Source organism: Rhinopithecus bieti, unplaced genomic scaffold, assembly GCF_001698545.2.
Source record: "Rhinopithecus bieti isolate Rb0 unplaced genomic scaffold, ASM169854v2 scaffold_17655, whole genome shotgun sequence".
Taxonomy (NCBI): Eukaryota; Metazoa; Chordata; class Mammalia; order Primates; family Cercopithecidae; genus Rhinopithecus; species Rhinopithecus bieti.
The window spans coordinates 1355631-1372391 of record NW_016809081.1 but is presented as its reverse complement, the minus strand read 5'-3'; the positions used below and the strand labels follow the sequence as shown (position 1 = coordinate 1372391).

Genomic DNA, 16761 nt, shown 5'->3' with positions numbered 1-16761 from the left:
GTGGGATGTCTCCCAGTTAGGCTACTCAGGGGTCAGGGACCCACTTGAGCAGGCAGTCTGTCCCTTCTCAGATCTCAACCTCCGTGTTGGGAGATCCACTGCTCTCTTCAAAGCTGTCAGACAGAGTCGTTCGGGTCTGCACAGGCCTCTGCTGCTTTCCCTGTTGGTTTTTTAGCTGCACCCTGTCCCCAGAGGTCGAGTCTACAGAGACAGGCAGGTTTCCTTGAGCTGCTATGAGCTCCATCCAGTTCGAGCTTCCCAGCGGCTTGGTTACCTACTTAAGCCTCAGCAATGGCGGGCGCCCCTCCCCCAGTCTCTCTGCTGCCTTGCGGTTAGATTGCAGTCTGCTGTGGTAGCAATGAGGGAGGCTCCGTGGTTGTGGGACCCTCCCAGCCAGGTGTGGGTATAATCTCCTGGTGTGCCCGTTTGTTTAAAGCGCAGTATTGGGGTGGGAATTACCCGATTTTCCAGGTGTTGTGTGTCTCAGTTCCCCTGGCTAGGAAAAGGGATTCCCTTCCCCTTGCGCTTCCCAGGTGAGGTAATGCCTCGCCCTGCTTCAGCTCTCGCTGGTCGGGCTGCAGCAGCTGACCAGCACCAATTGTCCGGCACTCCCCAGTGAGATGACCCCAGTACCTCAGTTGAAAATGCAGAAATCACATGCCACATTTTCTTTATCCAGTCTATCATTGATGGGTTTTTGGGTTGGTTTTAAGTATTTGCTATTGGAAATAGTGCTGCAATAAGCATACCTATGCATGTGCCTTTATAGTAGATCAGCTAGGTATGTATTATTAGCTCCATTTTGCAGATGAGAAAGGAAAGCCCAGAGAGAGTGAAGGATTTGCCCAAGTTCACACAGAGAACAGGTGGTGGAGTGAGGATTTACACCCAGGCTGCAAGGGAAGTGGGGGCAGGGGAGGTGAACCTGCAGTTTATATCAACATTACACTCATTTCTTGAATTTTTACAGTAGGTTGTGTGTTCATATACTGAAAACATTCACCTATTTATATACAGGGTTAACAGATTGAATTAGGTGGTGAGAATATAGTTATTTTGCCTTTATTTGTATTTATGTGCATCTAATTTATGTACCCATTATGAACATGATATCATATGTAATAAGAAAAAATATTATAAATGCAATTTTGAAGCACACACACAAAAAGAAACATAACACTTAAGATGTTCTTCATGCAGGAAAGATACAGAATGCAGAACAAACAGTAAATATTGGGGTAGCTCCAAATAACTGTTGATTCTGTGAAACTATAATAACTACTTTAAGGTGAAATATAGAAAGAATTGAAATATATATGACAGAGCATTAAAAAAGTGTGGTCATACAGTAAGTAGAAGTAAATTAACCTAAATCTTTGCATTGTCTAGAATGTGATAAAAGTAATAATTTATTCTATATACTTTTTTCTTATTATTTTCCTTTTCCAAATCATATAATTATTTTTAATCAGTGACCTCCTACATTAGCTTGGGAGTTAACGACATTATTTCAATTCTCATTTAGTGGATACCATAGAGATTATCATCTGCAGTTTCTACGAAGAACGAAGAGTAAGATATATATTAGTAATGGCATAACAATAATAACTCAAAGAGGCAAAATACTCCAATTAGAAGGCAGAGATTTTCAGACTACAATGAAAAACCTTAGAAAAAAAAACTACTTTAAAATTCATATGGAACCAAAAAAGAGCCCTTATAGCCAGGACAATCCTAAGCAAAAAGCACAAAACTGGAAGCATCATGCCGCCTGACTTCAAACTATACTACAAGTCTACAGTAACCAAAACAGCATGGTACTGGTACCAGAACAGATATATAGACCAATGGAACAGAACAGAGGCCTGAGAAATAAGCCACACATCTACAACTATCTGATTGTGACAAACCTGAAAAAAACAAGCAATGAGAAAAGGATTCCCTATTTAATAAATGATGTTGCGAAAACTGGCTAGCCATATGCAGAAAACTGAAACTGGACCCCTTCCTTACACCTTATACAAAAATTAACTCAAGATGGATTAAAAACTTAAACGTTAGACCTAAAACCATAAAAACCCTAGAAGAAAACCTAGACAATACCATTCAGGACATAGGCCTGGGCAAAGACTTCATGACTAAAGCACCAAAAGCAATGGCAACAAAAGCCAAATTTGACAAATGAGATCTAACTAAACTAAGGAGGTTCTGCACAGCAAAAGAAACTATCACCATAGTGAACAGGCAACCTATAGAATGGGAGAAATTTTTTGCAATCTACCCATCTGACAAAGGGCTAATATCCAGAATCTACAAGGAACTTAAACAAATGTACAAGAAAAAAGCAACCCCATCAAAAGGTGGGTCAAGGATATGAACAGACACTTCTCAAAAGAAGACATGTATGCAGCCAACAAACATATATAAAAAAAAAAACAAAACTCATCATCACTGGTCATTAGAGAAATGCAAATCAAAACCACAATGAGATACCATCTCATGCCAGTTAGAATGGCGATCATTAAAAGGTCAGGAAACAACAGATGCTGGAGAGGATGTGGAGAAATAGGAATGCTTTTACACTGTTGGTAGAAGTATAAATTAGTTCAGCTATTGTGGAAGACAGTGTGGTGTATCCTCAAGGATCTAGAACCAGACATACCATTTGACCCAGCAATCCCATTACTGGGATTGGTAAATTACAAAGGATTATAAATCATTCTATGATAAAGACACATGCACACATATGTTTATTGCTGCACCGTTCACAATAGCAAAGACTTGGAGACAACCCAAATGCCCATCAATGATAGACTGGATAAAGAAAATGTGACACATATATGCCATGGAATAGTATGCAGCCATAAAAAGGGTGAGTTCATGTCTTTTGCAGGGACATAAATGAAGCTGGAAACCATCATTCTCAGCAAACACAGGAACAGAAAACCAAACACCACATGTTCTCACTCGTAAGTGGGAGCTGAACAATGAGAACATATGGACACGGAGGGGAACATCACCTACTGGGACTGTCGGTGGGTGAGGGGGCTAGGGGAAGGATAGCGTTAGGAGAAATACCTAATGTAGATGATGGGTTGATGGGTGCAGCAAACCACTGTGGCACGTGTATACTTATGTAACAAACCTGCACGTTCTACACATGTATCCCAGAACTTCAAGTATAAATAAAAAATAAAAATCAAAAAAAATAAACCTGTATATTATATGCTACTTATGAGACATGCCATAATTATAAAGATGCAGAAAATTTAGACATAAAGAGTTGGAAAGACCTTCCATGCCATCCCTGATAGAAATTTTTACACTGAAGAAGAACAATTAAAGTCAAAACGTGTGGGAAGAAGTACAATTAAAGTCAATGCTTTGTGGGAATAATGAGAAACTAGAAATGGATGGTGTTAGAAGTGGATGAGGCATTCTTTTAAGTTGGAAAAAATTGCGTTAAGATTTTTAATAACATTTTATTATGAAAATTTTTCAAAACTATGGAAAACTTGAAAGCGTTTGAGAATTGATGTTTATATCCCAGTTACCTAGAGTCTACACATTTTGCTGCATTTGCTTAATCACATACCTATTCATTTTTCTGTTCATTCTTTCATCTCTCTTTTCCAAATTTCCAAGTCAGTTACAAGCATCAGTGAATACAGTATGTTTTTGGACTAATGGGAATAATTCAGAAGAGAGAAAATCTTTTGATGATTCTCAGAAAGAGTGGGAAAATCACTGGAACAATGTCCTTGAAAACTTAGAATGGGTAGGGATCATGTGAGAAAGGAAAAGATACCGGAAGGACCTCAGGCACTTTATCAAGATGGAAGTTCCATGGGGGAAAGTCAGAGCATAAAGGTCAGGGGAAAGTGGTGGGCAGAGGTGATAATAGGGTATGTGGATGTTCTCACCTGTTCTGCCTTCTCCAGAAATATTAAACATGATGTAAGAAATTAGCAGCAGGGAATAAAGTTGGCGAAGACAGAATTGGATTGAAGACTGAGGAAAAGCTATGAAGTAATCGTGGGGATAGATAAAATTAGGATTTTAGAGCATCCCTGAAGCCTACTTTAGGTACATGGTTATGAATATTTTCTTATGCTACCAATGTAGATGACTTAGGAAGAATTGAGAGCAATATTGTTTTTTCAAATATTATATTCATATAGTGTTTGCACATACTTATATGAATAGACTAATAATGTTTCAGTAACATTATTCAAAGACATGGACAGGAGCATCTTCTTCTTAGACAACCTCACAGCAACCACAAACTTAATGTTTTTTTTTTGTGTGCTGTCAAATTGCCTCTCCTAATTTAGAAATGTTACACATAAAGCTTTAATGTTAAGGGAGACATTTAATGGCTGTGAGTTAGGAAAACTATTCGTAACATCTTTTTATGCTGAGTAAAGTTCAGAAAGAAAAAAATGTTTAGACCATCCATTAAGGAAAAAAAAATGTATTATGAAAGAAAACACTCAACCATTTGATTTTCTGACATTGTTTGTTTGGGCAGCATTGTGATTGCAATCATATCTTCAGCGCTTTTTTTCTCCAGAAATAATAAACAAGATGCAAGAGGTTTTGAATTTATTTTGATTCAGAGCAAGAAATGCTATGCACTTTTTTGTCAACTATTTGAGCTTAATTCTGTATATTTTATAAAACGTAATATTTAAGTTTCATTTCTGTTTTTTTTTTTTTTTTTTTTACATTGGAAAATGATTTCACATGTGAATAGAGGATGTCAGGGAAATAACAAATTATAAGCCTCAAAGCGTATGTAGTGATTCTGTTGACATCATAATAGGCTACCTGAGTGTTAGATGTTAGTGAGGACTTTTTGGAAAGATTCTCTGTTTTTCTGCTGTGTCAATTAGTTATTGTTCCAAATTCTTTCATATCTCCACATAAAGAACTAAAAGTGATTTTAATAGAAAGTAGAGAACAAGTGGCTTCCTTAAATCTTCTTCTGTCTTTGAGAACTTCTCAGTTAACAATGGTGGGAGTCTAGAAAAGAGCACATTTTCCTTTGCTCAGTTGTGAATTCTTTGGTGATTCATGGCAAACTCAAGAAACAAAACACAGGCATCTGTTGTTAAAGGAAAATTACCTGCTTTATTTCTGCCTAAAGCGGCATCATTTAGTGAGGTCTCCAAGGCCATATGAAACCAAGCCTTACATTTTTTTTTTATTTTTATTTTTTGGTATTGTGGAAAAAAAAAAAAACCCTGCTCTTTCACATTACTTTTTTTTTTAATGTTACATTTGAAGAAGTACTAAGAAAATTTAGAATTTTAAAAACTGCTAAGCTCCATTCCATTATCTTTGGAAGATCATGGATTTATTTGCATTCACATACAAGCACTTGGGGTTAGGGCAGAGTTGTCATCTTGAACACGCTTTAGTGTATGCAACTACTGATTAAAATAATCCCAGAACCAAACTTACATAATTAAAATCACATTTTTTAGTTGCTTTTAAAGTAGAAGAGAAGATTTGATTTCTTATCAAGGGTTACAGCCTGCAGGCTGGCTATCCTGACACGCTGGTAAGCCAGAAACAAATACTTTAAGGGATGGGCAAAAGGAACAGGAATTTATGCTAAGCAAGATGGCTGAATGTACATATTCAATAAACTATAGGAGGAGTCATGAATATTTATGAAAGGAGAAACATACACATGAGCAATTAAGCTTTAAGCCTCTCCATAGGTCTTATGTATAAAAAATGGCAGCGTTAGGATGAACCAAGGGTGGAGTTTTCAGCCCTTTGTTATCAAAACATGAAGCAGAGGACGTGAAAATTCTTACTGTATGTTCTCCATAGACTGGCCCGGTCCACTCCGGGTCTCTTATCAGGCAAAAAAGGAGGAGCAGGAGCAGCATGCTGGTTTCGGTTTAGCTCTTAGAGAAGAAAGGTTAATGGCAGTTAGAGAGGGGCAGGATGTATATAATGAGGCATGTCTGACCTCCTATCTTGTCTTGGCTGAGAACTCAGTTTTCAAGATTACTACGGGGTCCCCTACCAAGAGGAGGTCTGTTCAGTTGGTTTGGGGGCTTAGGATTTTATTTTGATTTCTCATTTTCTCTCTTTTGGCCAATATTTGCCAGAGGCAGCATTGGGTAAACTTTTATTTTTTCTCATATCATTGCCAGGATAGTGTGGCTACCTGTCCCAGGTCTATCCTGTCCCTTGGTGAGACCCCTATAGACAAGGGACTTAGAGACAAAAGAGTTACAGCCAATTAAACACTCTAGGTCAGATGGGAATAGAAGTAGGTAGGCATTCATCAACGAACAATATAAAAGCCAAAAACCAAAGCCAAAAAGCAAGGTTACAAAGTTGCCTTGTAAGTTCTATGCATTGAGCTACTGTAATCTCAGAATTAGTTAAAGGCTTGTAGCCATTCCCTATGTAAAACATAAGCATTCTGTTAAAACCTTTTAAGGCAAGGAATTTAGAGACTTTTGTTATGCTACAATGCTTTTTGCAGTCTCCACTGATTTGTCCTAAGGTAGCTTAAAAATGTATACCTCTATTTGTATAAAACCCATAATGGGGAACTGCAATAGCCAGAAGACTCTGTCACCAGGTTTCTTGATATCCTCTTGGTAATTGTCTTTTTGGATGAAAAGGGGCCACATAATGGCCCAAGAGGCAGAGTTTCTCAGTCTTTCAGTTGTTTAGGCATGCGTGTGCCCATCCTTGATTTGGAAAGTCTGAACTAATTTTATCCCTCAAAGTCAGCACTTACAATCTCACATGCCCATCTCTTTCTTCTGTAGTACTCTCTGGGCCTAAAGGGAGGATGCTTCTATAGTTTTAGCAACAGGGAATTGGCAATGAAAACGAAATCAGGCCCAGTGGGATTCCAAATGTGGGAGAATTGCAGGCTTATTTGAATCATCTTTAGTATGTAGAGTACCTTGAGAATCACTTGTTGGAAGACTTGCCTTCTATATCTTAATTTTGGCAAGTCAATATGGGTCTTTGAACTAGGAAAAGCAGTTTTCAACAGAGTTCAGATTCCTTTGTTGTAAGACAGACATTCAAGAGACTTTAATTGCTATCTCTTCTAATCCATTTGGTAAATAAGATCATAGATCTAAAAATTATAAAGTTGGAGGGTCAGAGATGATCAAATCAATACTCTCATTTTACGGATGAAGAAATCTAGGACCAAAGAGAACTGGGTTTATCAGGGTCCCATAGCCGGTTAGTAAACTCATAGTCATTTTTAGAGCAGAGGGCATATCAATATGAGTCTTAACAATTTAAATAGAATTTACCAAATTTCATCTGAATCCTAATTTTAAAAATCCAAAATCATCAAAATGTTAGTTTAATTAGAGTTTGAAAATAGTTTCTCCATAGTTACGCAGTGTCACTCCTGACAAACTTTGTAGAGCTGCAGTCTGAAGTCAGTCACTGCTACTTTAAACTTCCGTGCATTAAAAACAGAATCAGAGATGCATCTCCATTTCTTGTGTATTATACACCCACATGTTCTTCTGGAAACTCTGCCTGCAGTTTTGACATTCTGTCAACACAAGCCATCAAGTTTAGCTCCTTATATTTTCCTGGATATCAAGCACATGTAAGTAGAAATTACATATTTGAGTTGCCTTTTCAAATGTGTTGCAAAGAATAGTCAGTCTTCAGGTATGTGATTTAAGCGTTTAATTGCATTGCAGACCTCCTTGCCTGGCTTTCTGGATGGTAACTTTTGTGGCATTAAGCCAAACTATGAGGCCAGGCATAGCCTCATTCTCAAACATATCTCTTTCTCCTCCAAAGCATTTGAAACTTTGTCAATACAGAATCATTCCTTTGGTTCCTAAAATGAGCGCTTTCATTCTGCCAGAGTATATGGTTTAAAAAAATTAGCACTTTGCATTGTTATACAGATTTACAAATTATACATCAGTTTCACATTTTTTTTCAGTTGAAACTCACCAAATAGATTTTCTTTATAGTAAGTGGCATACCACTTATTACACAAGAGGATGTGGTTGAAACAGTCTGTCCCAGGAACAACCAATAAGGAGGTATACTCTAGAAAATTTAAAACGATGACTTTAAAACAATGACAAAACCATTTAACATTAACTTGCTTTTTTATTATTACTATGTTATAGCAATTCTAAACAGTCTTAGTGATAAAATATTCCTGTCCAAGAAACCTTTATTTATTTATTTATTTATTTATTTATTTATTTTTGGTGTCTGTGGTTGCCGTTGTGCTATAATAACATACATGTGAGCTTCGGATTAGTATATTTTATATTTTAAGCACTGTTTTTTTTTTTTTTTTTTTTACATGGGAGTTAGTTTGGATAATTCTGAGTTGTACTGTTGGTTCGTAAATTATATGTTTGTTTCAAGAGTACGTTTAAGTTCTTAATATTTTGGAATTGTTCAAGTTCTGTTTGGATGCAGTTCATGTCTCTACAACTAGTGGTACTGTATAGTCCTACATTTAGACAGTAAATTGGAAGTGGAAAAATGATAGTACAGAGATTTTAAAGAAGAAAAAGCAGAACTTGAATTGTTTCAATACTTCCCTTGTATGTGACCACTTGAATTTTGTGTTTCAAATTTAAAATAGTGACACAGTGTGTGAGTTGCAACAAATAATATTTTCATTTGGCAAGTGAACATTGAAAAATGATTGTACTTGCAATATAATTGTTTAGTACAGAGGGGTGCCTATTACAGTGGTTAAACTAAGTTTGCACCTCCCTCAGGAGAATAATATTTGGGGGTAATTCTTTCCCAAAATACTAGTGGAAATTATATGCTAGTTCACTCAGCACATAGTTCTTTAGGAATGGGGTAACACACAAGAAGCAGAGAGCAAGAAACCAAAAGGGAATGTGTGTATGTGTGTACATGTGTGCATATGGGTGCATGGTATGTATCTGATCTTGAGATAAATGTAGCCTGTTCCACACTTTGGCCCTGATAAACGTAATCCCCATTTTGGAAACAGGAAACTAAGATCAGATTGGCTAGGAAGACTTTCCTGAGGATATTTATCTCAGCAATACAGCAGTAAAGGGCAGTCTTCTCCTAGTCTGTCACGTTTGCTGAAGTTTATCAAAAGTGAGCAGAAAGCATCTAATTCTATTTGATCTTCCTATGTGATGAAATTGAGTGGTGACCAGGAGTTTTGGTGAACTGATACATTTTCGGGACTTATTTGTTAGATTGTGATTTGGCTCAGTAACTTAAATTTTGTACTATAAAATATAGTACTAACTAAAAAACTAAAAAGCCACCTTTCTCATATGCCTGTAGAGCATACTGACAAGCTAGTTTTCATAAATTTTCCAAATTAAAATCATAATAATGAATGAAATTATTAATCAAAGTAGGGAAATATAGACTGATGAGCAAAAGCAAGGCTCTGCCATTTACTTGCCCTGTGACCTTGGAGAATTCACTTCAATTTTTGTTCCTGTTTCATCAATAAGATGAGGATCATAAAAACACATACCTCATTGTTTTTGTTTTAAGGAATACATTTTACACATAGGTGATAGATAAGTGGATATGTTGGTACTCAGTACACTGTAAGGGCTTAATATTAGCTGCTAATTATAAACAATATTATAGTGAAATTTATCTTAAATTCAAGGCCAAAGTCTCTCTCTAAAAATTATACAAAGATCCATATTTGTAGCATAATGGGATAAGGAAGTGGGGTATTCCCATATGGAGCCAACTTTGCAAAGTTCTTTTTTTAATCAAAATATTTTATGTTAAGAGATCTTTCAAAAAGACCCTCCATATTAGACACCCCAACAGTACCCTGGACCTTTTAGGGGATCTTTTTTGTATTTTTTTCTTTTAAATAAACTAAAAAAATTTGATCCTAAAAGCCAGGAAATATTTTCCGATGAAAATTTAGTCCAAAAACAAAAAAATACACACACACACACACGTTTGTATGTGTGTGTGTGTATATATATATATTTGTATACATATGAGTGTATATATGTATATATAATACATCTATTTATATATCGCATATATTTTTATATATAATATAATACATATATATTTTATCCTGGTAACAGGTGAGGAAGGGCAAGATGCTGCCAGGAGTTCAGGAGGTATTTGGTTTTCTTGTAACATAGTAACGAGAATAGTTTTGCTGAAGACAGGGACACATTACATTATTCAAATGTAATCAATATATAACTTGTATCCATTTGCAATGATAGCAATTAACTAATCTTGCTAGTGAGAATTTCAGTGTAGCTAGTTATGAATATAACATATCTATGCAATAATCATCAAAGTATTGTAGGTAGTATTATACTCATCATAAAATTTATTTTGAAATTTTAACATTATGACTTGCATTTTTCATTCCTATGGCCTAAGGGAATAGTAAGGTTGCTACCTACAGGAATAGTAAGATTTGCTATCATAGATTTCTGATGCTGATACTCTTCTGTTTAGCCATAACTACAGCCCGAGAGAGAGAGAGACAGATGGGGCCTGTGGAAATAATGGGCATGCCAAGAGGGCCAGGCTTCAGTAGTTAGTTACCATACAGAAATGGCCATCTCTGGTCCCTTCTTTCCCAATATCAGCCATGGGGACTCGACCCCCCTGAGATCAAGGGGCCTAAAGACAGCCTTGTTGCCTGCCTGCCCTCCTTAGAATGGCAAAAAAAAAAAAAAAAAAAAAAGAAAAAGAAAGAAAAGAAAAGAAAAAAGTAGCAATTGGGATGCCACAAAATGAACAAATGGCGGCAAGGCTGTAAGACAGCATGATAGAATATTAAGGACATATTCAATCCAAAGCACCCCATGTTTGTCACGGCTCTTGTTTATTAACACCACCCAGGGAATTGGGGGAATAGAGGTGGGAAAGGGAAATTTAGGATGTGGTATAGAGAAGGCAGCATTCCTTCTTGTCTCTGCTTAGGCTGTTGTACTGAATCATTAGCTCTGTACCCTCAGTCAGAGAATTTCAGTGCCATATGAGAAATCTAACGGCACACACTACATATTCATATCTAGAGAATCATAAATGTGTTTGTGTAGCTGCAGACTAGTATGGAGGAGAAATCTGTTGTCTATTTTTTGTTCCATTTTTCCTAATCGGATTGGTTCTGCTTGGACAAGTTGTTTGTGGAGTTAGTCAAGAAATGTATTCATGAAAAACAAAATATGAGTTCCCACTTTTAGTTTTAGAATCCATGAGAATAGAGTCCTTTTTGTCTGACATCAGTACTAATAATAGCTATGATTTGTTGATAGCTTATTGCATGTCAACCACTATGTTCCACTAGTATGAACACATTTAGTTCTTATGAAACAGTGCCACTTGTATCCCATAAATGAGAAAATTGGGCATAGAACACTTATACTACCTGCCCAGAATCACATAAATAGTGAGTGGTGGATCCAGGGATCAGACAATTTGATGTCAGGGACTTATGCCATACTGCTGCATCTGAACAGCTATGATCATGCATCTAAACCTGACCTTGCAGAAAGCCCCCAGCACCCCAAAGGCTAGTCTAACCTTCTTACCGATGTACCTAGGTCAGTTTGTCACTGTAATGTTCTTCAGATCCCACCTTTAGTCATGCATTCAACAATATTTATTGAGCACCAACTTAGTGTCTAGGCACAGGAGATCTACTGGACAGCAATTCTGACCCAGCCCATACTGAATCTAGGACTAGACACGATCTCACTGGTCCTATGATGGTGAAAATCTAGAATTATCAGGCATATTGAAGCGGCCTCAGGACATATGAGGAAGCCAGGAAGGCATCTGAGGAAAGTTAATGACTCCTGAAAGACGAACTGAAATCAGTTTGTTAAAGAGGGATATAGGCCAGACATGATGGCTCACACCTGTAATCCCAGCACTTTGTGAGGCCGAGGTAGGCGGATCACTTGAGGTCAAGAGTTCAAGACCATCCTGGTCAACATGGTGAAACCCCGTTTCTACTAAAAATACAAAAATTGGCCAGGCATGATGGTGCATGCCTGTAATCCCAGTTCCTTAGGAGGCTGAGGCGTGAGCATTTCTTGAACTGGGAGATAGAGGTTACAGTGAGCTAAGATCGTACCATTGCACTCCAGCCTGGGAGACAGAGCACAACTCTGTCTCAGAAAAAAAGACGGATGTGGAAAGAGTTTTGCAAGAGTGGTAACAAGGACAGGTCCCTATACCCAAAATAAGCATGGCATGAATGGGGTACTGAAAGTCTTTCATTCTGTGGAATCAGAGATGATGACTGAGTGAGTCAGGGGTTGCAGTGCAAACTATGACCTGTGGACCAAGTCTTGACTGCTGTCTGCTTTTGTATGGCCTGCCTTTTTACATTTGTACGTGATTTTTTAAAAATTAAAAAATGAACTATATACCATGATATGTGAAAAATATATGAAATTCAAATTTCAATGTTCATAAAGTTTTATTAGGACACAGCCGTACCCACTTTATTTTCATGTTGTATGTGACTACTCTCATGCTACAATAGCAGACCTAAGTAGTTGCAACAGAGACCATATGGTCTACAAAACCTGAAATATTTGCTATCTGGCCTTTTACAGAAAAAAGTGTGCTGACTCCTGCTGTAGAGGATGAGAGGTTGCTATGGAGTTAGATCATGAAGGACCCTGTAGTTCATATTGAGAGATTTTGATGTTGATTCTGAAAGGCAATGGGGAGTAGCTAAAGGGTTTTAAGTGCCTTCATATTTCTTAGGTTGGCTCTTAGTTAATTTGCCTCCTTTCGTATTTTCTTGTATTGGGTTCCTGGGGAACCACTTTTACCTACAATGATTTTATTGACTCTGAGACTGTTTCTGGAGTTTCCTAAGTCAGCAGTCATAGCATTTCTAGGTTGCCCCTTTTATAATGTAGAACTTGCCTAAATTGACTGGTTTCCTGTTTGAAAGTGGGACTAGAATTCGCTATTATCCATTTTAGACCATCACCGTATGTTACTGCTATGAAAACCTAAACCATGGGCTTAATTGTGATGTTAACTTCTGGGTCCTAAAGATGTGTGTGCCCTTGCCCTCTCTGCAGCCCTTCACACACAGCAGAGGCCAGTGGGTATTACTGGTCAATAATATTTGTAGTTACCCTTAGAGAAAACACTCCATGCAGAGGAAGCACTGGTGAAATAAATGGAGGGAAATAGAGAACAGTTGTGTCCAGACATCTAGAATCTGAAACACAGAAGAGAAATCTGGAGAGCTTGTCATAGCTCCCTGGGGGACAATTAGTCTTTCTCCAGCTTAGCAGAGAGGCTTTTTTCTGCTACGTTTGACAAGTGGGTGAGTTCTAATCTGCATGTTTATTTTGAAATATTGCTTACCCAAGGATTAAACATCTAGTTGAAAAGCAGATAGGTTCAAAAGTTTATTACTTGACATTAGTAGCTTAAAAGATTATAACTTGGTTATTAGATTTTTTTTTCCCCCAAACTTGGAATAAGGTGATTGTAATCAGTTGAACTCATGGATCATTCAATTTCTGTTAAGTGTTAGCATTTCTGAACATTTTCTTATCGTTTACCTATATGGAAAGTGAAATCCTTTCTCCTAGTACTTATTTGCTCTGGGTCTCCATAGGCAGAGAGAAAGTTAATGTGGGTGCCAATGTTGATATTTCCCCTGAATTTTTACAGTTAGAATGTTAAATTAAACTCTCCATTCTGGATTTTTATCTACTGCCTTCTAATTAGGTACATCTGCCAATTCTGCTGTGTTAATTTTAATTTTTGTTCTTTTCAATTATCAAACATGGAGTAATTTTGAACTAAATTATTGTATTTATTTGGATGTTGGCTAAGTTTTAATTTAGAGCAAACTTTTAAATATTAGCAAAAAATTTTAAGGACTTGACATTAAAATCTCTTATTCTGGTAACAGAGAGAAGTCAATGATTAAAACTTTTAACATGCAGTCCAAAAATATTACAGTATTTTGTATTATAGTGAATGAAAGAATATATATATGTTTGCCTAGTGGTAATTTCCTTTTATATTTTCATATATAATTTGTATTTTAAATTCATAAGTGATAAGTTTTAGATCTCTTTTATCTAAATTAAGGTTATTATTGCTAGAAAGTTGGTATATATATATATTTAGTAAAAGAAATTACATTAACTATATGACATATTTATGCACATACAGATACATACATGGGGATATATACATTCACGCATATAAATATATATTCAACGTCAAGCAATTGACAAAATTCATAAACATAAATTTTGCAAAATAAATTTGGAGATGTGAAACCTTCACTTAGGTCAGCCTTTTAAGAGGTTTATTGCCTAGTGAATCTTGTGTATAAATTAATAACATTTTTTAAATGCCAGAGACATGTGACTTATTTTCTTCCTTTATTGTTACTATAGCAGAGGATTCCCTTCTGTGGGTAAAAGAAAATATATTTTGACTTTACAGTCTTCCATTGTGTGACTGATGTTAAACTTTTTGTGTATATTTTCAGCGTGATCTTTTAAAATCTCAATGTTTAATGGTAAATATCCTAGAGAAACTGCAAAGCACTGTCTGGCATATGTTCTGAGCATATTCACTTGTGCTTCTTTAAAATCTGAGAATCATAAAAAGTAGAGAGTTTTCAGCAGTGCTCTCTCTACCCCTTTCAAGCAGAGCCCTGCAATTTGTCTACATTTATATAATGAGTGCTATTTAATATTTCTTTAGGAAAAAGTATTCTGATGCTCAAAAGTATGGGAAACTTCTGGTCTAGACCAGTGCTTCTCAACCTGGGGCAATTTTAAGAATCTTCTCGCCACCACTGGGGACATTTATCAATGTCTAGTAATATTTTTGACAGTTACAGCTGGGTGGGTGCTACAGGCATCTAGTGGGTAGAGACCAAGGATGCTACTAAACATCCTACTATGCGCTGGACGGTTCCACTCCCTGCTCCCCACCAACAGAATTATCTGACCCACAATATCAATGGTGCTAAGGCTGAGAAATCCTGTCGTAGATTTACAGTTACAGTAGTTCTGCCCTTATCCCTTGTTTCACTTTTAGTGGCTTTGGTTACTTGGGGTTAACTGTGGTCCAAAAATATTACAGTATTTTGAGAAAGAGAGAGAGAAGGAGAGACACCACATTTACCTAACTTTTATTACAGTTTATTGTTACAATTGATCCATTTTGTTATTAATGTTGTTAATCTGTGACTGTGCATAATTTAGAAATTAAACTTTATCGTAGGTATATATGTATATGAAAAAAACAGTATGCATAGGGTTCAGTATTATCCATGGTTTCAGGTGTCCACTGGGGTTCTGGAACATATGTATGTATAAACTCAGGAGTTTTTCCAAAATGACTGTACTGATTTTGCTGATAGGGAAACTAGACAATGAGGTGGAGAGATTTGTTCAAATACACAGTTTATTTTATTCTTGAGTCCAAGTCTTGATTTTCCTTACTTTATGCTGTTTGTGCTTTACTTGAGGACCCATGTGAAATGGCAATTTGGATAGAAAAATATCACCAAATTGTAAATATTAAAAAATAACACTTGATATTGCATTGCATAGGCTTCATTGCAATAAATGTTTCTCTGTTATCTAGCACACTGCCTGTAACAGAGATTAAAAAGAGTATGCTTGTTTGCAGCCAGCTATCCAGCTGGGGAGATAGAGAGATAAATAATTATGAATCATTAAGTAGTGTGCTAAAATATGTATCAAGTGCTAGGTGAATGCAGACGAGGGAGGAAGGCATTAGGCCTTGAGGTGGTCTGGGGAGAAGAGGACAAGCTACAGAGAAGAGGTCATATGTAAGAAGAGACCTGAACAGTAGACGGAAGTTAGTCGGGTGGGAAAGAAGAGGGAGTGGGCATTCTTGGTAGAGATCACCTTATACCAGAGGCATGGAAGAGCCGAAGGCCTTAGTGTGGTCTTATTAAAAATTAGCATGTGTGGATTCCCAATTTGCCTACGAGAGGTTACTTGAAGGTAAATGTGGGTTTGGGGAAAGAATCTTTCACCCACCAAGATTCTCACTTGTGTACCATAATGCTTGAAGTTTCACTGTCGGAAATTCTTCCCATTTGGTTTAAAAATTGCCCTTTCCTTGCCATCATCTTTAAGGAGGAAAAGTATGTCCAGATACTTTATGTCTCTGAAAGACCTTCAGGGAACAAAATATAGTTATGAAAATGAAACTGACTCACATGGTACTAAGAGTCCCAGATGGTTGAGGAGGTAAAAGTGAGTACAAGCAGGGACTTGAAAGAATAATAAAATCTGGGGTGGTGGGCAGGTGCCCAGGTCATAGATGCCCAATTCCTACTTTTACAGACACTGAGTGGGCATTCTTGTGATATTTTATATTTTTGGAGCTGTGTATTTTCTTTCTTACTTTATTTCTTTGAAGTTCATTGCCCAGAGAGGAATAAGCACCTTTATCCAATATGGTCAGGTATGCTGCTTACCTGATCTGGTCCCTCTGCCACAGAATCCTGACTACACAGAGCTTGTCAGTCAGAGAAAATTTGGTGCAAATATACTTTTAACATACCACCCTAGAGGAATTCCAACATTGTATGTTATAAAACACAGAAAGGATTAGAACTGCCATTTGCACATTTGGGGCCTTTTTATGAATCATGGAAAGGACCCCTCTGGATGACCATTTAGAGAGTCTTTGCTTTCGCCTGGCTCAGCAACATCTGTGCCAGGACACCTGTGCTGGCTC

The 16761-nt window shown here is 37.0% G+C and overlaps 1 protein-coding gene across 5 annotated transcripts in view; it reads left to right on the top strand.

Moving 5' to 3' along the window:
• The window catches only part of CTNNA2 (catenin alpha 2), a 1170559-nt gene that overhangs the window by 190149 nt on the left and 963649 nt on the right, over positions 1–16761 (top strand). The window lies entirely within an intron of this gene.